The 22,911-nt window shown below is 43.9% G+C and overlaps 1 long non-coding RNA gene across 1 annotated transcript; it reads right to left on the bottom strand.

Annotated features, from left to right (window-relative positions):
• Positions 1-21,568: 21,568 nt before the first annotated feature.
• Positions 21,569-22,363, bottom strand: LOC309551281. Its single transcript, XR_014225065.1, has 3 exons — positions 22,045-22,363; positions 21,878-21,935; positions 21,569-21,588 (listed from the first exon to the last, which is right to left on the bottom strand). It is a non-coding gene; the product is annotated as an uncharacterized lncRNA (long non-coding RNA).
• Positions 22,364-22,911: the final 548 nt, after the last annotated feature.

Raw genomic sequence — 22,911 nt, 5'->3', positions numbered from 1 at the left:
CCCGGCCAGACCCAGTGTAGCCCATCCTACCAGGAGGCATCGGAACTTTAGACAGCTTAGGGAGAGCCTGCCTTCAACTGGGGACAAGACTTTTGCAAGGCCAGATTCAACCCAGGAGGAAAAGCTCTCCCACCGCCATCCGCCATTCCTTACCAATCACATCCAGGAGCAGTACTAACCGGTGGAACTATGCCGGCTTTCTGGCTCCCTTCAAACTGATAGGGGCGGACCCATTCAAATCAGAAGGCGGCGGACCCATCCGGCTTTCTCTGACAGTGCCTACTTCCCGGTCCCCCAGTTACGCCCAGGGTGCCCCAGTTCATTTCAGCCCCTGCCGATACTAACCATCAAGGTCCATACCAACTGATAAGAACAAATACTACACTTGATCTTAGCCAAAAGGCGTGTTACAGAGACCCACAGCTTGGTCGCATGGTACTGGAGGGTGGAGAGAGGTAAGGAACTGCACATATGAGGTCCACGCTAGGTGCATGGCAGGACCCCAATCTGTCACTGAGAGGGAGTTAGCAGGAATACACTGGACTGGTAGAGAGGGCATAGGCTCAGCGGTGTCCCTCCTAAATGCAACATACATCAAACTAAGGTGTGCAGTATACAGAATACTCATAATACATACAATATAGTAACTAGTAATCAATACACACTGCATATACTGTATGTAACATATATTTTTTTAGATACGTCTTTTTCATCTGTTCCTGACGAAAGGTCCTGAGGAAGCATCCATGCGAAAGCCATAGACCTTTTTGGACTTTCTAATTTTGATGTTATGTCACAACTGTGTGAATTGTATAATTAAATGAGAATGACTGTATGAGATGTTATTGGGGGTTTCTTTTCCCCCTTCTGCTTTTAACATTTGTATGTTTTATCTGTAATAAATACATTTTCAATTTTGTTGGATAACCGATTGTTCCCTGGGAACAGTAAACTAATTTTTTCTCTTTTTCTCCATTTTGATGTAAACTGTAGGATGTGGTACTTATATACTGTATGGCAACAAAAACTGTACATTATGTGAGTAAAGTGTTAAAAATCTCCTCTTGCTCCTGATCTATTCTGATCTGGAACCTTGCTTAGCTGGGCAAGTGCGAATTGAGTGGGATAAAGTAGGTTTGGGCGGAGCTGTAGAACAGAAGAGGTTGCTGCTGGAGTTGGCCTCCATGGGACTGGTTGGGGCCCTATTCACAGTTATGTAGCCTTAATAATGTTAGGTATTTCCCCCGGGGGGGACCTGAAGAGGTACTGGAACCCCAGTTGGAAGCAGTGTAACAGCCAGGACAAAATATGCCCTCTTGGAGATGATACTGTCAACTGTTGCCGTAAATATGAGATCTTGTCAGCCATACCATTTCTGGAGTAAACCATTGAAAATCTCTTCTTGGCCCTCGCCCATTTTGATCTGGAACCAGCTTCAGCTGGGTAAGTGCAGATTGAGTGAGATAGGGGTGGAGATGCAGAACAAAAAAGAGGTAGTTGCTGGAGTTGGCCCCCATGGGACTGTTTGGGGTCCTATTCAACGCCATGTAACCTTAGAAGTGTGAGGGATTTCCCAGCTGGGGGATACCTGAAGAGGTATTGGAACCCCAGTTGGGCTGCCCTCCCCGGGAAGTGTACTGCCAACCGAAATTTGAGATCTTATTAGCCATACCATTTCTATAGTAAAGTATTGAATATCTCTTCTCGGGCCTGGCCTATTTTGATCTGGAACCTGGCTCAGCTCTGTTTTTCTTTTTTTCCTTGCTTTGATGTAATGTTTTACTCAAGAAAAGGTATGGCTGTCAAGATCTCACATTTCTTGCAACAGTTGGCAGTACCCTCCCCAGGGAGGGCATACTTTGTCCTGACCCTTCCACTGTTCCCAACAGGGGTTCCAATGCCTGTTCAGGGATTTCCCCGCCAGGAAATCCCTCACACTTCTAAGGCTACATGGCTATGAATATAGCCCCAACTAGTCCAGTGGGACCAACTCCAGCAAATGCCTCTTTTCTGTTCTACATCTCCGTCCGAACTAACTATCTCACTGAACACACAATTTAAAAGCTACCAGAGGGTGGCATCTAGTGGTCAAAACTGGAAATTTAGCTAACACCCCCTTACAAACATATGTCACATGTATCTACATCATTCTTTAATTTGAGCTTCTTTGATTCTAGATGTTTATGCTGTCATGTGCTTCAAAATGTCTTGTATCAACCCTAAATATTCTACTGAGGATTGCACAAATATAAAAACTCATTGAGAACCATTTATTCTTGTCTCTTAGGTTAGTGAATGATGGCTGCAGTTAAGTGGCTAAATACTTTCTCATAGAGTTCTCTTTGCAACCTAACAAGCTTCACATTGGCAATATCGCCACTGCTGTTAATGTGGAACTTAACCCATCTATTTAAAGGTTTCCCAAACCAGTTACAGTCAAGGTCTTCGGTGAAAAACTGTCAAAGTTGCTTGTGCTCTCAAATGAACTGTCAAGCCATCAAATGGCTGGGGTCATAACTGATCCCATGCACAGCACCATGTAAAGTGCAGATCAAACATAGGCTAAAGCCCAGTGGCGGAGCTAGACTTTTAAAACAGGGGTGGCAAAGGGGTGGCTAGGTATTATTTTGGGGGGTCAATATACAAAGTGTAATTTAGTGTCAGATTCGTCCACCGCAATGTCGCAGTCCCTCTAATGATCGCTGCCATTACTAGTAAAGACAGGATACAGGTGGTGGTGATCAGAGGATACAGACAGGATACAGGTTTGCCCCCAATGATTATTGCAGAGTGCCACAGCAATGCCCCCAATGATTATTGCAGAGTGAGACAGCCTTGCCCCCAATGATTATTGCAGAGTGCGACAGCAATGCCCCAATGATTATTGCAGAGTGCGACAGCAATGCCCCCAATGATTATTGCAGAGTGCGACAGCAATGCCCCCAATGATTATTGCAGAGTGAGACAGCAATGCCCCCAATGATTATTGCAGTGAGACAGCAATGCCCCCAATGATTATTGCAGTGAGACAGCAATGCCCCCAATGATTATTGCAGTGAGACAGCAATGCCCCCAATGATTATTGCAGAGTGAGACAGCAATGCCCCCAATGATTATTGCAGTGAGACAGCAATGCCCCCAATGATTATTGCAGAGTGAGACAGCCTTGCCCCCAATGATTATTGCAGAGTGAGACAGCAATGCCCCCAATGATTATTGCAGAGTGCGACAGCAATGCCCCCAATGATTATTGCAGAGTGAGACAGCAATGCCCCCAATGATTATTGCAGAGTGAGACAGCAATGCCCCAAATGATTATTGCAGTGAGACAGCAATGCCCCCAATGATTATTGCAGTGAGACAGCAATGCCCCCAATGATTATTGCAGAGTGAGACAGCCTTGCCCCCAATGATTATTGCAGTGAGACAGCACTGCCCCCAATGATTATTGCAGAGTGAGACAGCCTTGCCCCCAATGATTATTGCAGAGTGAGATAGCAATGCCCCCAATGATTATTGCAGTGAGACAGCAATGCCCCCAATGATTATTGCAGAGTGAGACAGCAATGCCCCCAATGATTATTGCAGAGTGAGACAGCAATGCCCCCAATGATTATTGCAGAGTGCCACAGCAATGCCCCCAATTATTATTGCAGAGTGAGACAGCAATGCCCCCAATGATTATTGCAGAGTGAGACAGCCTTGCCCCCAATGATTATTTCAGAGTGAGACAGCAATGCCCCCAATGATTATTGCAGAGTGCGACAGCAATTCCCCCAATGATTATTGCAGAGTGAGACAGCAATGCCCCCAATGATTATTGCAGAGTGAGACAGCAATGCCCCCAATGATTATTGCAGAGTGCCACAGCAATGCCCCCAATGATTATTGCAGAGTGAGACAGCAATGCCCCCAATGATTATTGCAGAGTGAGACAGCAATGCCCCCAATGATTATTGCAGTGAGACAGCAATGCCCCCAATGATTATTGCAGTGAGACAGCCTTGCCCCCAATGATTATTGCAGTGAGACAGCAATGCCCCCAATGATTATTGCAGAGTGAGACAGCAATGCCCCCCAATGATTATTGCAGAGTGAGACAGCAATGCCCCCAATGATTATTGCAGAGTGAGACAGCAATGCCCCCCAATGATTATTGCAGAGTGAGACAGAAATGCCCCCAATGATTATTGCAGAGTGAGACAGCAATGCCCCCAATGATTATTGCAGTGAGACAGCAATGCCCCCAATGATTATTGCAGAGTGAGACAGCAATGCCCCCAATGATTATTGCAGAGTGAGACAGCAATGCCCCCCAATGATTATTGCAGAGTGAGACAGCAATGCCCCCAATGATTATTGCAGAGTGAGACAGCAATGCCCCCCAATGATTATTGCAGAGTGAGACAGCCTTGCCCCCAATGATTATTGCAGAGTGCGACAGCAATGCCCCCAATGATTATTGCAGAGTGAGACAGCAATGCCCCCAATGATTATTGCAGTGAGACAGCAATGCCCCCAATGATTATTGCAGAGTGAGACAGCAATGCCCCCAATGATTATTGCAGAGTGAGACAGCAATGCCCCCAATGATTATTGCAGAGTGAGACAGCAATGCCCCCAATGATTATTGCAGAGTGCCACAGCAATGCCCCCAATGATTATTGCAGAGTGCCACAGCAATGCCCCCAATGATTATTGCAGAGTGAGACAGCAATGCCCCCAATGATTATTGCAGAGTGAGACAGCCTTGCCCCCAATGATTATTGCAGAGTGAGACAGCAATGCCCCCAATGATTATTGCAGAGTGCGACAGCAATGCCCCCAATGATTATTGCAGAGTGCGACAGCAATGCCCCCAATGATTATTGCAGAGTGAGACAGCAATGCCCCCAATGATTATTGCAGAGTAAGACAGCAATGCCCCCAATGATTATTGCAGAGTGAGACAGCAATGCCCCCAATGATTATTGCAGAGTGCCACAGCAATGCCCCCAATTATTATTGCAGAGTGAGACAGCCTTGCCCCCAATGATTATTGCAGAGTGCCACAGCCACAGCATTTGCCCGCAATCATTGCAGAGTGCCAGCGTCCCCCCCCCCCCCCCGTGAGACCGGCTTACTTACCTCATGGACGGACGGTCATCACAGCAGCTTCTCATCGGTCCGCGGCTCCCTGCATCTTCTCAGTCCTCCCGCCGGCGCCTCCTCGACCAATGGCACGGCGTTTGCCATTCGGCCAATCAGGAAGCGGGAGGACCCGCTCCCTGATTGGCCGGAGGAGGATCCATGTGACAATAGCGAATTTTCATTCGCTATTGTCACAGAATGGGCGGGCTCGGCTTCGGGACGCACTGCTCTGCTGCTCCCTGACCCTGGCCGCCAGCTTAGAGGGATCAGCCGGTTCTGCGAACCGGCTGATCCCACCACTGCCTGTGATTCCTCTGCTGCCAGCCAGGATCGGGGTGGCAACAGGGGTGGCAGGGACTTTTTCTGGGGTGTCAATTGACACCCCAGCTAACCCTCTGGCTCCGCCACTGCTAAAGCCCCGTACACACACAATGATTATCGGCCGACCGATCGTCCGTCTTTTGTCCAGAGTGGTGTTTTGTTGGTTGGAATGTGCCTAGACTGCACACGAATTTTCTCGCCTGACAAAATTCTACTTCAGAAGTGATGTCATGTGCTGGTTTACTTTCTTTGTGTTCTTTCTTCTCTGAGCATGCCCAGTCTTGCTCATAAGATTTTTCCCAGTCGAAATCTGTACTGACTGCACGAAAATCGGCCGTGTTTTGACGGCGGACAAACATTTTATAGCCTGCACACCAGATTTTTTTCGGCCGAAAAGTCAGAGTCGGTTGTCGGAAGCATCATACTAACAAGCCAAAAATCGTCAGATCGGTCGTCGGACGAAAATTCCCTGCCAAATTTTCGACGCGTGTGTACGAGGCTTTAGATGGCAGCTTTCTTGGTTATAAAGCATAGGAGGGTTTAGTTTTACTTTTAAAGTGCCGTAGTCCCTGATGTACAGTCACCAAAGGGGGATAGCTAATTTCCACCCAGATCCAATGTTACATCAAGTGGCAATATTCCTGCACTATTGTCCTGTATATTATAGTGATATAAATATTGTATATTATAGTAATATATATATATATATATATATTATAGAATATATTATCATATAAATATTGTATATTATAGTAATATATATATATATATTATTATATATTATCGTAACATAAATATTGTATATTATAGTAATATATTCAAACTGAATCACTGATGTTGGTGTCATTAGTGTGGATGAGTTGGATGAGGATTAACATGACTGGATGAGTATTAACGTAATCACTATATACAGCGGGTAAAATAATTATTGAACACGTCACCATTTTTCTAGGTAAATATACTTTTAAAGGTGCTAATGAGATTAAATGTTTCCCACATGCCAGTAACAACACATGCATTCCATACATACAAAGAAACCAAAACAAATACGTTCAGAAATGAAGTTATGTGTAATAAAATGGAATGATACAGGGAAAAAGTATTGAACACATGAAGAAAAGAAGGCGCAAAAAGGCATGGAAAGCCAAAACACCAGCTGAAATCTATCAATAATTAGAAAGCAATCCTTCCCCTTGTCAGTGCAAATTAATATCAGCTGGTTGAGTCTCAACTGATGTCCTATTATAAGGTGTCTCATTACCAAGGTGTCACACAAGAAACATCTCATGTTGGGTAAAAGCAAAGCGCTCTCTCAAGATCTTCTCAACCTTACTGTTGCAAAACAAACTCAAGGCATTGGTTGCAGAAGGATTTCTAAACTTCTAAATGTTCCAGTGAACACTGTTTAGGCCATAATCCAGAAGTGGAAAGAACATCGTTTTACCATAAACCAGTCAAGACCAGGTGCTCCTCGCAAGATATCTGACAGAGGAGTAGAAAGAATTATCAGAATAGTTGTCCAAGAGCCAAGGACCACTTGTGGAGAGCTTCAGAAAGACCTGGAATTAGCAGGTACAATTATTTTAAAGAAAACAATAAATTATGCACTCAACCTCCATGACCTGTATGCAGCTCACCATGCAACACTCCATTGGTGAAGAAAAAGCATGTTGAAGCTCGATTAAAGTTTGCTGCACAACATTTAGACAAGCCAGTGAAATACTGGGAAAATATAGTCTGGTCAGATGAGACCAAAATTGAACTCTTTGGATGCCATAATACACACCATGTATGGAGGTCAAATGGCATATCACCCCAAAAATACCCCCAAACCAACAGTGAAGTTTGGAGGTGGGAACATCATGGTGTGGGGCTGTTTGTCAGAATACAGTACTGGTAAACTTCATATCATTGAAGGAAGGGTGAATGGAAAAATGGACCAAGACATTATTGATAGAAATCTGCTGCCATCTACCAAGATGATGATGAAGATGAAACGAGGTTGGAAATTTAGGCAAGACAACGATCCCAAACACAAAGCCAAGGAAACTCTCAATTGGTTTCAAGGAAAGAAAACAAAGCTGCTAGAGTGGCCCAGACAATCGCCTGACTTGAATCCAATAGAAAATCTATGGAAAGAAATAAAGATCGGAGTTCATAGAAGAGGCCAACGGAATCTTCAAGATCTGAAGACTGTTTGTATGGAAGAATAGGCAAAAATCACACCTGAGCAAAGCATGCGACTAGTTTCTCCATACAGGAGGCATCTTAAAGCTGCCATTACCAACAAAGGATTTAGTACTAAGTATTACATACTGTACATTTCAGTTAGCATGTTCAATACTTTTTCACTGTCATTCCATTGTATTACACATAACTTAATTTCTGAACGTATTTGTTTTGGTTTCTTTGTATGTATGGATTGCATAAGTTGTTACAGACATGCGGTGAAAATTTCATGTCAATAGCACCTTTACAAATATATTTACCAGGAAAAATGGTGACGTGTTCAATACTTATTTTACCCGCTGTATATATGGAAAATGCTATACATACATTGTCCTGTATGTAGTGGCTTATGTTTTACTCTCTGATTCATCATAAATTTTACCTCTAATACACTCCTGAAGTAGCAGCAATTATAGCAAATATTATAGCTGTGAAATGTGTCAAGTTTCCCTAATTCCACTGAGGATCCAGCATTATTATGGAAAAATGTGAATGTATCATAACATATATATAACGAGGCGAGATGGTAAGGCTGACGCCTGAGATAAATAAAGGGGGTTGTAGGTACCAACATCTGATAAAATGTATACTTCAAAAAGAGGGGATAGGGAAAGGAGAGTGTTGTCTCCAAAACAGTCTCCAGGAAGGGATGAGGGGGAGAAAGTCAGAATGGTTCCTTGATTCAACGAAGCTCCCATATGATTAAAAATGTACAAATTTATTTAATACAACAAATTACAATTTAAAATTTGGACTAGTCATCAGGCAACAGTCCATTGACATCAACACAAATGAATACTTATTCATCAAAACAGTGTGCCGAAATTGAATGTAGGCGTATATTCCTCAACATGTTTCACGGTGGTCATCTGCTTCTTCAGGAGGAAAAAATGTATATACGCACTCTAGAGATAATGAACAGCATATAAATAAGTAGGCATATGACTAATATAATGTGTACAGATAATATAACTGGAACTTATTATTTAATGGAGACAATCTGGGCTCACCTAGGAACAATGTGAGTCGCCAAGTACCCCGGCAGTTCAGCCTAAGCAAAGTCTCTCACCGGCAGACATGGGGGACTAAAAAAGGTGGATCCGGTTGGAAGTAAAATAAAAGTAGGCATGCTATACAACTAGGATGAAATCCCACAGCTAGAAAGCAATGAAAAAGGGGGGAAAAGAAGGGAAAAGAAAGAAAGGAAAGTGTAGAAAGGAGAGGAAGGGGAAGGGTAAGGATGGCAAAGAAAAAGGGAAGGGGAAGAGAACAGGAAGGGAACACAGGGGAGGGGGAGGAGGGAGAAAAAGGGGGAAAGGGGGAGTGAAGGGGAGGGTTGGGGGTTTGGTAATGTAGGTAGGGTAAAAAAAAAATGGAGGGAAATGCAGGGGGAGGGGGGGGGGGGTGAAGAATATATGCTGTGGAAGGATACAATGATATCATCAACTAGGAAACTAACCAATATTTCCTTTCCACCCCCTCCCCCTTCTTCCTACTACTATACCCCTCCTACTCTCCCCCCTTTTCCCCTCTTCCCCCCTTTACTTTTTTTCCTCTCTCTTTCCATCCCTTTCTCCCCCTTTCCCCCTTTTCTTTCCCCCTCTCTTTCCCCCTCCTCTCTCCTCCTCCCCCTTCCCCTCCCCTCCCCTGTGTTCCCTTCCTGTTCTCTTTCCCTTCCCTTTTTCTTTGCCATCCTTACCCTTCCCCTTCCTCTCATTTCTACACTTTCCTTTCCCTTCTTTACCCCTTTTCTCCTTTTTTCATTGCTTTTTAGCTTGTGGGATTTCATCCAAGTAGTATAGCATACCTTCTTTTATTTTGTTTCAGACCGGATCCACCTTTTTTTAGTCCCCCATGTCCGCCGGCGAGAGACTTTGCTTAGGCTGAACTGCCGTGGTACTTGGCGACTGACGTTCCTAGGTGAGCCCAGATTGTCTCCATTAAATAATAAGATCCAGTTATATTATCTGTACACATTATATTAGTCATATGCCTACTTATTTATATGCTGTTCTTTATCTCTAGAGTGCGTATATACATTTTTTCCTCCTGAAGAAGCGGATGACCACCGTGAAACATGTTGAGGAATATACGCCTGCGTTCAATTTCGCACACTGTTTGATGAATAAGTATTCATTTGTATTGATGTCAATGAACTGTTGTCGGATAGCTAGTCGAAATTTTGAATTGTAATTTGTTGTATTAAATACATTTGTACATTTTTAATCATATGTGAGCTTTGTTGAATCAAAGTACCGTTAAAGTCCAACTTTCTCCCCCTAATCTCTTCCTGGAGACTGTTTTGGAGACAACAATCTCCTTTCCCTATCCCCTCTTTTTGATGGTTGCGTGCACAGAATTGTTGGTCAGTGAACATTGGGGTGCTAATGTAGGAAGGTCTATTAAGAGTGGCCTTTCTCAACTTTTTTTAGATTAGAGGAAACTTTAAAATATTTTTTAGGTCTCAGGAAACCCCTACTAAAACCATTTCATCAGGGGTTATATACTTTTCAACTGCCCCTTTCATTGGTGGTCAGTGGGAAGAATGCCCCTTTCATTGGAGGTCAGTGGGAAGAATTCCCCTTACATTGGTGGTCAGTGGGAAGAATGCCCCTTACATTGGTGGTCAGTGGGAAGAATGCCCCTTACATTGGTGGTCAGTGGGAAGAATGATCCTTACATTGGTGGTCAGTGGGAAGAATGCCCCTTACATTGGTGGTCAGTGGAAAGAATGCCCCTTTCATTGGAGGTCAGTGGGAAGAATTCCCCTTACATTGGTGGTCAGTAGGAAGAATTCCCCTTACATTGGTGGTCAGTGGGAAGAATTCCCCTTACATTGGTGGTCAGTGGGAAGAATGCCCCTTACATTGGTGGTCAGTGGGAAGAATGATCCTTACATTGGTGGTCAGTAGGAAGAATTCTCCTTACATTGGTGGTCAGTAGGAAGAATTCCCCTTACATTGGTGGTCAGTGGGAAGAAGGCTCCTTACATTGGTGGTCAGTAGGAAAAATTCCCCTTTCATTGGTGGTCAGTGGGAAGAATGCTCCTTACATTGGTGGTCCATAGTAAGAACGCCCCTTACATTGGTGGTCAGTGGGAAGAATGCTCCTTACATTGGTTGTCAATGAGAAGAATGCTTCTTACATTGACGGTCAGTGGGAAGAATGTCCCTTACATTAATGGTATGTGGGAATAATGTTCCTTACATTGGTGATCAATGGGAAAAATTTTCTTTACATTGGAGTTCAGTAGGAAGAATGCTCCTTATGTTGGTGATCAGTGGGAAGAATTCTCCTTACACTGGGAATCAGTGGGAAGATAGTTTCTTACATTGGAGGTCAGTGGGAAGAATGTTCCATACATTGGAGATCAGTGGGAAGAATGCTCCATAAATTGGTGGCCAGTGGGAAGACTGTCCCCTACATTGGTGGTCAGTGGGAAGAATGCTCCTTACATTGGTAGTCAGTGGAAAGAATGTTTCTTACATTGGAGGTCAGTGGGAAGAATGCTCCTTAAATTGGTGGCCGGTGGGAAGACTGTCCCCTACATTGGAAGTCAGTGGGGAGAATTCTCCTTCATGGGTGGCCAATGGAAAGAATGCCCCCCTTATAGTGGTGGTTGGAATACCACATCTAAAAAGATCATTGATGTCATTCTGCTTGCTATACCAAGTGGTGTTGGCCCCATAACCATGGAACTGCTAGGAATCGCTGAAGGAACCCTAGTTGAGAATGGTTCATTTAGACTGTTGTATATGTTGTTTTCATGATATGGAACTTTATGTAACCTTAAGCTTTAGAAGATATTTATAAATTATTTATATAAAAAAAAATGTATTAATAATTTGTTGTAAGAGGTGCCACAAAAGACTAAAGTTTTCTGTACGCCTACACATGTGGCACCATATTCAATACTTTGGATACTATAGAATAATACTTGAAAATTAGATGGTTACATTCGCCCCCCTTTTCCATTAAAAAAAGAGGAAAGAAATTCTACAACAATCAGAAGTCTTGCTGAATCTGAAAACTACTCTGCAGTTTTTATTAATCCGTGCTTCAGTGTTCTAGACTTTTTCACACACAGATGCAAAACTAAATCTAAAAATCGATAGATATGAAATATTCCACAGACATAGTTTGCATAGCCTATTGCCAGATCTGTCACTTCGTGTGCAGCCTGCCTTGGCCCATTAACTTTCCATATACAATATCTTTTCTTCACTATCACAGATCACTGGGAGAGCATATGACGCAACACTCCTCATGTGGCCGGCAAGTAAATTTCTGCATGACCGATCCCAGGAACACTTTTTTCCTTTTAACCAGCTTTTATAAAAGCTTTTCAAAGTAACCTTTTATTGTCATTCAATATATTTTAACTTGAGTGCTGAGCCTTGTCATGGAGTGATGAGAGTTAGGTGGCACCCAGGGTTGTCACCCCTACAGGTTGAGGGGCTCCAAGATGTATGTCCTGAGGGGAGAAAACTAACGTTTCAGTTTTTAACAAGGTTGGCAAACCTTGGGGTATGGTTTTGGACCCTGGAGGCCTTTTAGAGTATTGGTTCCCCTGCGAGGATAACCCTTTGTGCGAGTTTTGGAACTTTCTGTAAATAAAAGTGGGCATGAAAACCCTGAAACAAAATATTTGGGTGAGTAGACTGTGTCCTTGGAAGCACTATATTTGAGCTGGTCCACACTAGGGGACTAGGGGCTTACCTCCCTCCCACTGATTATGGCCCATGGAGAGAGTAGATCAGGGCTTTTTTTCAGGGGGAACGTGGGGGAAGGCAGTTCCAGCACCTCTACCACTAAATGCATGTAATGGCAAGGGGTGCTGGGGATGTGCTGTAGGGTCTATTAATGATTGCCCCTGGGGAATGTATTGTCACTGGTGGGGATATTTTTTTGTGTAGTGGGACTATTGTTGCTGGGTAGGTCTATCGTTGCTGGTGGAGAATCTATTGTTGCTGGGGGGGGTCTTATATTCCCGGGGGGGGGTCTGTTGCTGGTAGGAGGGATCTACTGTACTGTTGAGGGAGAGAGGTCTATTGTTACTGGCTGCTGGAGGGTTAACTGATGCTTGCTGCTGGGAGATCTGTTGTTGCTGCTGGTGGTCTATTGTTGCTGGGATGGATCTATTGTTGCTGGGGTGGTATTTTGTTGTGAAGGGGGCATTGTTGTGGGGGGATCTATTGTTGCTGGCTGAAGGGGATCTATTTTGCTGCTTGTCTTGTTGTAATTAACTAGTTGCATACAAATATGGTACTTAATTTTGTTCTCTCTAAAAGGTGGGTAGGGGGTTGAACCAAGGGATGGTGCTCGCAGGTGAGTAGGGGGACTGAGACAAGGGGTGACTCATAAGGGGGGAGTTCCTGCACCTATTCTCTGAGAAAAAAAGCCCTGGAGCAGATCGTCCTCTAATGATGAACAACAACGTTATGAATGCTGAGAGCAAGGCTTGAGTTAATTCTCTGAATAAGGACAATAAAGCTTCCCTTCTGGAGTGGATGGAAAGGTGTAATAATAATCTTGTACAGGCTAATGGTCAGAGGGAATATGGTGGCCCTCCTGCAGATTGGGCTGGTGAAGCTCTTTCACTTGTGACAGAAATATTTATCAACAATATCCCTCAAGAGATCAAGTAATTCCACTGTATCAGACTGCTGGAACATTGTCTTCTGATGACTTGTCTAGTGGACAGAATACACAAGTTTGTGTCTCTCCCATTGTGTGCCTCCTAGGTGTGATTTTCCATTGTTAATTGAGTCACCTATTGTTTTTGTCTGTTGGCTAATTTGGTTAACTTTTGGATGTTGCTTTGATGGGATGAAGCTTATGTCAACTTGAGCCCGTTATCTAACCATTGTGTGATGTTTTGGGTAAATATTTGGTTTTAGTGTTCATGTGGTGACTGACCTACTTTGAAGTGTATGAAAACCTGTATTTCTGTACAATAAGAGCCGGTTCACATAGACTTTGCCGGGCGACCTGTGACCTCGGAGCGGCATGCACGGACTTTATATCATTGAAGTCAATGCAGGTCCCTCCAGGTCGCCCCAAAGTAGCTCAGGACCCTTTTCTAAGTCGGAGCGACTTGTGTCGCTCCTATTAGAACGGGTCCTGTGCTAATCTATGGCAGGCGACCCACGGCAACTTGTCAGGCGACCAGGTCGCCTGACAAGTCGCCCCAGTGTGAACCGGCTCTAAAGAGTCGTTACTTTGGATTTTACCTCAACAGCTTGGGGGTAAAAGAGCTGGTATTAGCTCTCGATCTGCTGGAAGGGTTTGGAAGAGCAGAAGGCACTGTTTGGCAGAAGCACCCAAGCGGGATGCCAAGGCGTTCCGTCACATGTAGTTTGTACAGCAGTAGGGGAAGGGAGAAGCTGTGCAGTGAGACAATTAGGTGTGCTGCAATGCAAGAAGCATGCAGATAGGATAAGAGAGCAGAGTGACAGAGATGAGCTCATTAGTGTGCTGCTTCTGCCTTCGCTGTGCATTCACAGGGTGGGAAGGTGACCTGTAAGTGAAAATGAAACTGCAGCAGAGAATAATCAGGTCCCTTTCCTTGCTTAACAGGGATGTGCTGTTTGGCAGAGGTGTGTAAATCTCAAGACTGGATGGACAGAAACACAAATTTTGCGTCAGGTAACACTCATATACCTGGCAGGTAAAGGTCCCATATACTGTATGTATTCCATCTGATTTTTAGATGTTTGCCTGGAGTTTAGTTTAGGACATAGATATATAACATAAAAACAATAACGATGCATCTTTGTGTTAATAGTTTTATTTGTCCTTTGGATCTGTGATGAAAGCACAAAGTTACAGCTGGAAGAAACACCATGCCACAAAATTGCATAGAATTTTTACCCCAAATTTTAAAATCATTTGTGAACTATATACTGATTGGAAATGAACAACCGAATGACATAGGTACCTTTTATTCCTATGCCTCTGACATACAAATCACAAAGTCTAATAAACCACTTACAATATTAATACCATGTTTACTATAACATTCATTTTGCAAATTTTAGACAATGTCCTTTTAGTGTGCGAGTTTTTCCATGAACATAAAAAAAAAAAAAAAAAAAAAAAAAAATGGAGTATGATAAATTCAAAATGGCCGGCATTTGCGTAGAGACTTTTTTTTTTTTTTTCGTTGTGTATCAACTTGGAAAATCCAAGTGGTTCTCAGTAGTATACAGATATCCAAAGTATACAATCAAGAATATTCATTGTATATTATGCTCTATTTTACAAGACAGAAAATTCACTATGAACTATTTCACATGTTCAACACGTAACAAGGCAAACACGGAAAAGGCAAAAGACCAGTACATGAGAAAAACCCTTCTTTCATATATTTTTTTTTACATTTTTTTAACTAGTTCAAGTAAAATTTAAGTGCGCCTGTTGCCTATAAGCAATAGAGACAGATATTTTGGACCTCATGTCTGAAAGCGTATAGAAGAAACTTTCTGTTGTGTATCTAGCAACCAAATAGATTTCATCCCCTCTCATAAACAGGTTGGTCATAAGGAAATTGAGTGTCCAGGGTGGTCAGAAGGTAACAGAAGAGGTAAAATTTCCACCTGGCGTAATATTCACGTAAGGAAATAAGGGAAAAAATGTTTTTCCTGGCACTCAGGTGTCTACTGTAGATAAAATTACGGTAAAGAGAGCCTGTTGCCTATAAGCAATAGAGACAGAGATTTTGGACCTCATGTCTGAAAGTGTATAGAAGAAACTTTCTGTTGTGTATCTAGCAACCAATTTCCAGGTTGGTCATAAGGAAATTGAGTGTCCAGGGTGGTCAGAAGGTAACAGAAGAGGTAAAATGTCCACCTGGCTTAACCACTTAAGCCCCGAAAGATTTTACCCCCTTCCTGACCAGGGCCTATTTTGCAATTCGGCACTGCGTGACTTTAACGGAAAATTGCGCGGTCGTGCGACGCTGTACCCAAATGAAATTGACGTCCTTTTTTTCCCACAAACGGAGCTTTCTTTTGGTGGTATTTGATCACCTGTGCGATTTTTTGATCATGCGCTATAAACAATAAAAGAGCGACAATTTTGCAAAAATAACTATTTTTCAAATTTTTTCACATGAAATTCCCATAAAAAAATTTCAAAATCAAAATGTTTTAACATTTTAGGCCAATTTGTTTTCTGCTACATATGTAAAAATCTCAATAAGCGTATTTTGATTGGTTTGCGCAAAAATTATTGCGTTTACTAAGGGAAAGATTTTTGTAATTTTTATTTTTTATTATATTTTTATTTTTTTTACGAGTAATGGCGGCCATCAGCGATTTTTTTTGCGGGACTGCGACATTGCAGCGGACAGATCGGACCCTTGACTGACATTTTTGACACTTTTGGGGGTACCAGTGACATTACTACAGTAATCAGTGCTATACATATGCACTGTTACTGTAAAAATGACACTGGCAGGGAAGGGGTTAACTTTATTGGAGAAGGAGGGGTTAAGTGTGTCCCTAGGGGCGTGCTTCTAACTGTGCAGGGATGTGGCTGCTTGTGTAACTACAGAGATATACGATCCTGCATAGCAGGACCGTATGATCTCTGCACTTACACAGGGGAGAATGACAGGCGGCTTTGTTTACATCAGCCGCCTGCCTTTCTCCCGCTGTAACCGACGATCGCGAGTGACCGGCGGACATCGGGTCCGCCGGTCACACACGCGGGGATCCCAGTGAGCGAGCGGGAGCAGGAGCGCGCCTCTGGCGGCACGCGCTCGCCCCCTATTGGCTCGGAGGCGAGTGACGTACCCATACGTCACTTTGCCTGCACGGGGCTGACCGCCACAGTATATGTACTTGCGGCGGTCGGCAAGCGGTTAATATTCACGTAAGGAAAAAAGGGAAAAAAAATGTTTTTCCTGGCACTCAGGTGTCTACTGTAGATAACAGTGTTGCTGGGGTTGCTCATTCAGTTGCTGATGCTGGGTCCTTTAAGGAGGAACCTGCAGCCAGCACACACATAATACGCTATGTAATCAAAACGTTGTGGAAAGTTGACCATCACATCCAGTATATGAGAAAAATGATGGAACCGGCTAAGTAGGTTCCGGGACAGTGGGGTTTGGAGCGCGAGGTCTTATCCAACTTCCCTCTTAATCTTTACCCTTTCTTTCTTTTTTCTTCCTAATCTCTGATGTCATCTTTCTCGGGTCTTCCCGGTTATCCTATACAGTATTAACCGTGATAAGGAAATATCCTCTTAAAGCGAAGTTCTGCCTCCCCCTCCAAAAATTAAAAGTCAGCAGCTACACATACTGTAGCTGCTGACTTTTAATATTAGGACACTTACCTGTCCTGGAGTCCAGCGATGTCAGCACAGCAGCCAATGTTTCCATTGGGCTGTCGGGTGATGCCACCATTGCCGGTATGGTAAAACGGTAGTGAAACCTTGCGGCTTCACGGGCGGGTCCCTACTGCGCATACGCGAAGCGTGCTGTGCATTCCTACTGGCTCGGCGGCGGAGGAGGGAGGAGGGGGCGGAGCTTCCGAGAGATGGCGCCGTGGTACCGTATCCCAGAAGTGGAGAAGGGTACCTGTCAAAAACAGGTACCCGTTCCCCCCTGAAAGGTGCCAAATGTGGCACCGGAAGGTGGGGTAGGAAACAAAAGAGCGGAAGTTCCACTTTTGGGTGGAACTCCACTTTCAATAATGAATACAGTTTATCAAGCGATATGTTGGGCGTCTCTCCCCTCCTGGGCCCCTCAAGCGGCTGCGAGATTGTGATCGGGCGCACATCTGGCCCGTGGGGATGGTGGCCCCCCTTGGGGTTGGAGCCACAATACAAGATGGTATAGTTTTTTTTTTTATTGTATAATAAGCTTGCGATGTGCCTTACTCATGCGATATCAAAAATCTACATAAGTTTTGGGGATAGCCCACAAAGCTAGAATGATTAATAGAGAAGACTTTTATTTTCTTAACCTCTTTACGACCGCCCGCAGATGTACTGCAGCAGGCAGCCGCTCCTGCGCAAATCGCCCTAACTGCACTGTCGTGAGCAGGAGGCTAGGGGGTGAGCATGTGCCGCCGGCATGCTCCCGCCCTCGCTTGTCAGCGGGGAAGCCAATGCAGCGGGCAGGTGGCTCCGATTGCCGCCTGACACCCGCGATCGCTCTCCGTTGAGAGAGAAGGACGGTCGGCTGTTGTAAACACATCTGACCGTTCTTCTCCCTGGAATGATCATAGAGCCCAATGCGATCCTTCTATATAGGATCACATGTCTCTATAGTCATTTCAGAAGCCACGCCCCCTCACAGTTAGAATCACTCCCCTAGGCTCACATTTAACCCTTTAAACGCCCCTGGGTTAACCCCTTCCCTGCCAATGTCATTATTACAGTAACAGTGCATATTTTTAGCACTGATTACAGTAGTAATGTAACTGGTCCCCCAAAAGTGTCAAAACTGTCAGTTAGGGGTCCGATTTGTCCGTCGCAATGTCGCAGTCCCACAAAAAAAAAATCGCAGATCGCCGCCATTACTAGTAAAAAAAAAAACAATAAAAATTACATAAATCTTTCCCATAGTTAGTAGACGCAATAACTTTTGAGCAAACCAATCAAAATACGCTTATTGCGATTTTTTTTTTTTTTTACCACAAATATGTAGCAGAAAACAAATTGGCCTAAAATAATATACAGGTATAATTTTCAATATAATAATATTGATTTTTTTTTTCAGAATTGTCACTCTTTTTTTGTGTATAGCACAAAAAATAAATAATTAAATAATTGAAATAATGAATCGAAAAGAAACTTTTTTTTTAAGTTCTGCACATGTCTACTATAAAGACATGCTTGGAGGAGTTTGGTGTGGAGGAACTCCAATGGCCTGCACAGAACCCTTGACCTATTGAATGAGCACCTTTAGGATGAATTGGAATGGGTTGACAGCGACCTTACTTAGGGCTCATTCACACTTGTAGCCCTGGTGGTATAAATAGGAGGTTAAGTGTTTTACCACCACCTGACTGCCTTCCCTCAACCTTACAAAGTGGCTAAAGTTGATTTTACACATGCTGCAGCAAAATGTATACCCTCTGACAAATTTGGTGGGTAGTACCACCAGAAAACATGACCCAGGGTTAAAACAAGTGGTAAGGAGGTGACAAATAGCCTTGCAGTCCTTTATCAACTGCCCTCTGAAAAGCCATCCATGGTGGCAAGGGCTGCCACAATTGTACACTTTGGGGTGTGATTCCATTGAGGCAAATGCCTTGGGCAGAACTTTGTGGGGAACAACACTGATTGTGGTGTGTCTATACTGGACATTCCATCCTCACTACAGCTCATTGCCATGGTTGCTAGCCGGGCCACACAGGGTCATTAGTTGACCACCTGAACCATAGCAGCCAATGAAGTCAATGGCACTGTTCAACCCAACAGCCTGCAACCTAGAAACCAATGGCGCACAGAATCATTAGGTACTAGGATTTTACTGGTGGTATTACATCATTATTGGTAGCTCTGTCAGCATCTTAGCAACCAAAGGGGGGGGGGGCAAAAACGGGGTGGCATGGGGAGGGTGGGGTGTCGGAAACCTTGATGGGTGGCAAAAAGGCCACCTCAGACAGCAAATCACCTTTTAGAGCACAATCCAAAACTTTGAAGTGTGGCAACTCCATATGCCCATGGTTTTGGAATTGGACGTCCCACAAGGACATATACTGTAGATGTGATGGTATTCAGGGCAGTGGTGTATTTTGGTTTTGAGCTGCCCTAGGCAAGACTAAAATTGGGTGCCCCCCTCTCCCTATATACTGTATATTTGCCGTACCCCTTCCTGTTTAACGGATGTGACTCCCTCCAAAATTGAAGGACTACAAGTCCCAGCAAGAACCCCTGAGATCTCATGAGGGGGGGGGGGGTGAGAGAGGGTGGGAGAGAGAGAGAGGGGGGGTGGGTGAGGGAGGATGAGAGAGGGAGAAGGAGGTGGTAGAGAGAGAGAGAGGGTGGTGGGAGAGAGAGGGTGTTGGGGGGAGAGAGAGAGAGAGAGAGAGAGAGAGAGAGGGTGTTGGGGGGAGAGAGAGCGAGAGAGAGGGCATTGGGGGAAAGAGAGAGAGGGTGTTGGGGGAGAGAGAGAGAGAAGATGATGGGGGAGAGAGAGAGAGAGGGGGTGTTGGGAGAGAAAGAGAGAGCGTGTTTGGAGAGAGAGAGAGGGGGATGAGAGAGAGGGGGGAATGAGAGAGGAGGGGAGAGAGAGAGGAGGGGAGAGAGAGGGGATGAGAGAGAGAAGGATGAGAGAGAGGGGAATGAGAGAGAGAGAGAGGGGGGGTGGAAGCGAGAAAGAGAGGAGGGGATGAGAGAAAGAGAGAGAAGGGTGAGAGGGGAGAGAGAGAGAGCACGAGAGTTGGGAGAGAGAGAGCTTGAGAGTTGAGAGAGAGAGAGAGAGAGAGGGGGGGGGGGTAGGAGAGAGAGGGGAGTGGGAGAAGGTGTGATGTCACTGGTTGCTAGACACCAGGCAGGTCTAGCAACCAGTGGCTAATGGAGTCTCAGACAGAGGTAGGGGTGGCTATTTTGCTGCCCCCCTGCAAAGTGCCGCCCTAGGCCTGGGCCTTGTCGGCCTAGGCCAAAATACAGCACTGATTGAGGGGTCCACAAACGTTAGGCCATATAGTGTCTCTCACTGGTTATGAGTTCTCTTGACAGTAGCTGGAGCCATAGCAAAGGTATATCCTGGAACCTCCTCCTGCCATAACTGAGCCATCAAACAAAATTTGCTTCTGTAGTCCTTGGTCTACATTTCCCTGGACACCGTCAACTTAATTGCATCCACCCTAAGTTACGAAGGGGAGAATCTAATTGGTTGCCATTAGCAATACAGACATTTCCTCCTATAGAAAACTTTCATACCAGAGGCCTTTTGTGTCTTGAACTACTGTACATGATTCAGTTAACTAGAAACTAATGACATCTGTGAGGAAAAAGCACTGACACCACCGAGGCATCACAAAGTGCCATAGGGTTCAATGGCAAGTCCCCAAAGTACTGAAAGGAGACAATTTCATTGATATTGGTTCAAACAACACTAGGCCTCAGGGAGATGACTGAGTAAAGAACTATCCAACAGTCCGTGTTGTCAGAGCCTTCAACCAAATTGTTCTTCTCATTATTCCATACTGTAGTAGGAGAAGGAAACAGAGAATTTGGTTAGCTCGGGCAACACACTCGGCCAACTCTTTCGTCAAGCACTTTATTAAATGAGGTTCAGTATCCTTTCCTCCACCGTAGGTGACAGGGTCTCCTCACGATCCTTACTGATAATTGTTTTACGGTTATAGCCAAAACAATGCAAGATATGTAACACATTACATTACAGTTGCAAAAAAAGTGTCACTTCATAGATACAGTATAAAAATGTATATATACAGTAAACGACGAGAACAACCGCTTTTCAAAATTAGTACAGTCAATATACTTGTCTCTTCTAACCTGATACTTTATTTCGAAATAAAAGGTTGGTCTGTGTCAGAGTTAGTAGAACAACTATTTACAAAATATTTTTTTTGTCATTGGGATTTGAAAGTGAATTGTCAAGTTCCTCAAAAAAGACGTTTCTATGATATTTTATTTCTATAGTATCAATATGTTACAAATTGTTGTAAAACTTTCTGGCAGTGAATACGTCAGTAGAGTAACACAGATTGAACAAATTCAATAACACAGAGGTAACATTATTGTATATCATCAAGGTGACAAATGTATTTCCTATGGAGAAACAATGGAAAATGAGGCTACACCTTATTTTACACCTTAGCTAGGCCTAAGCAAGCCCGGCAAACAGAAATAACAAGAGCCTGGTGGGCAAATGTTAAACCATATAGAGCCAGAAAATAGAAAATGGCCACCACAATGGTACACCTCTATTGGGCCACCACAATGGTACATCTCTGTTCAGCTACCACAATGGTACACCTCTTTTGGGCCACCACAATGGTACACCTCTTTTGGGCCACCACAATGGTACATCTCTGTTCGGCTACTACAATGATACACCTCTATTTGGCCACCACAATCAGGCAACTCTATTTGGACACCACAAGCCAGAGAATATAAAATGGCCAGAGAATATAAAATGGCCACCACAATGGTACACCTCTATTGTGCCACCACAATGGTACATCTCTGTTCAGCTACCACAATTGTACACCTCCAATGGGCCACCACAATGGTACACCTCTTGTTTGGCCACCACAATGGTTCCATCTCTGTTGAGCCACAACAATAGTACACCTCAGTTGGGCCACGACAATGGTACACAACTGTTGGACCACCACAATTGTACACCTCAGTTGGGCCTCCACAATGGTACACCACTGTTGGACCATCACAATCCTACAATACTGTTGGGCCACCACAATGATACACCACTGTTGGACCACCACAATGGTATACCGCTATTGGGCCACCACAATTGGACAACTTTGTTTGGCCACCACAATGGTGCATCTCTAATGGCCCACCACAATGGTACACCTCTTGTTTGGCCACCACAATGGTACACCTCTTGTTTGGCCACCACAATGGTACACCTCTTGTTTGGCTACCACGATGGTTCCATCTCTGTTGGGCCACCACAATGGTACAGCTCTGTTTGGCAATCACACTGGCACACCTCAGTTGGGCCACCACAATGATACACCACTGTTGGACCCCCACAGTTGTACAATATTGCTGGGCCACCAAAAAAATATAGGTGAGTGATGCATTATGTATTTAATAAAACTGCTATTTCATTCAGAGTGGAGTTCTCTTTTAAGAATTAAAAAGTTTAATTAGATTTGAGAAACAAAAATCTACATGTATAATGAAGGTCAGTTTCAGTAAAAATGAATTGTGTGTGTTTTCCTTTTTTTTTAATAATATAAAAATGAAAAGTAAAAAAAATCTTTGCCACTTACAGCACATCTAGGGGTTTACTTACAAAAAATTAAAAAAATCTGATACGAAGATGTAGGATATATGCACAATAGTATCGTGTGTGTTATCCATTATATCATATCGAACGCTCAACAATTCTTTGTCCTGCCCTCTGGTAGCAAGCACGATGCACTTGAGGGCCTTTCCAATTGACTTTTTTTTTTTTTTACGAGGTAGGTCACTTGGTCTATCCTCAACCCCTCCGATTTGCCCAGGCTTGGGACCAGCATGCAGAAAGACACATCCATAGCCAATTTGTAAAAC

Source organism: Pelophylax lessonae, assembly GCF_965119305.1.
Source record: "Pelophylax lessonae genome assembly, chromosome: 3".
In the NCBI taxonomy this organism is placed as follows: domain Eukaryota; kingdom Metazoa; phylum Chordata; class Amphibia; order Anura; family Ranidae; genus Pelophylax; species Pelophylax lessonae.
This window is presented reverse-complemented; position numbering and strand designations above follow the sequence as displayed.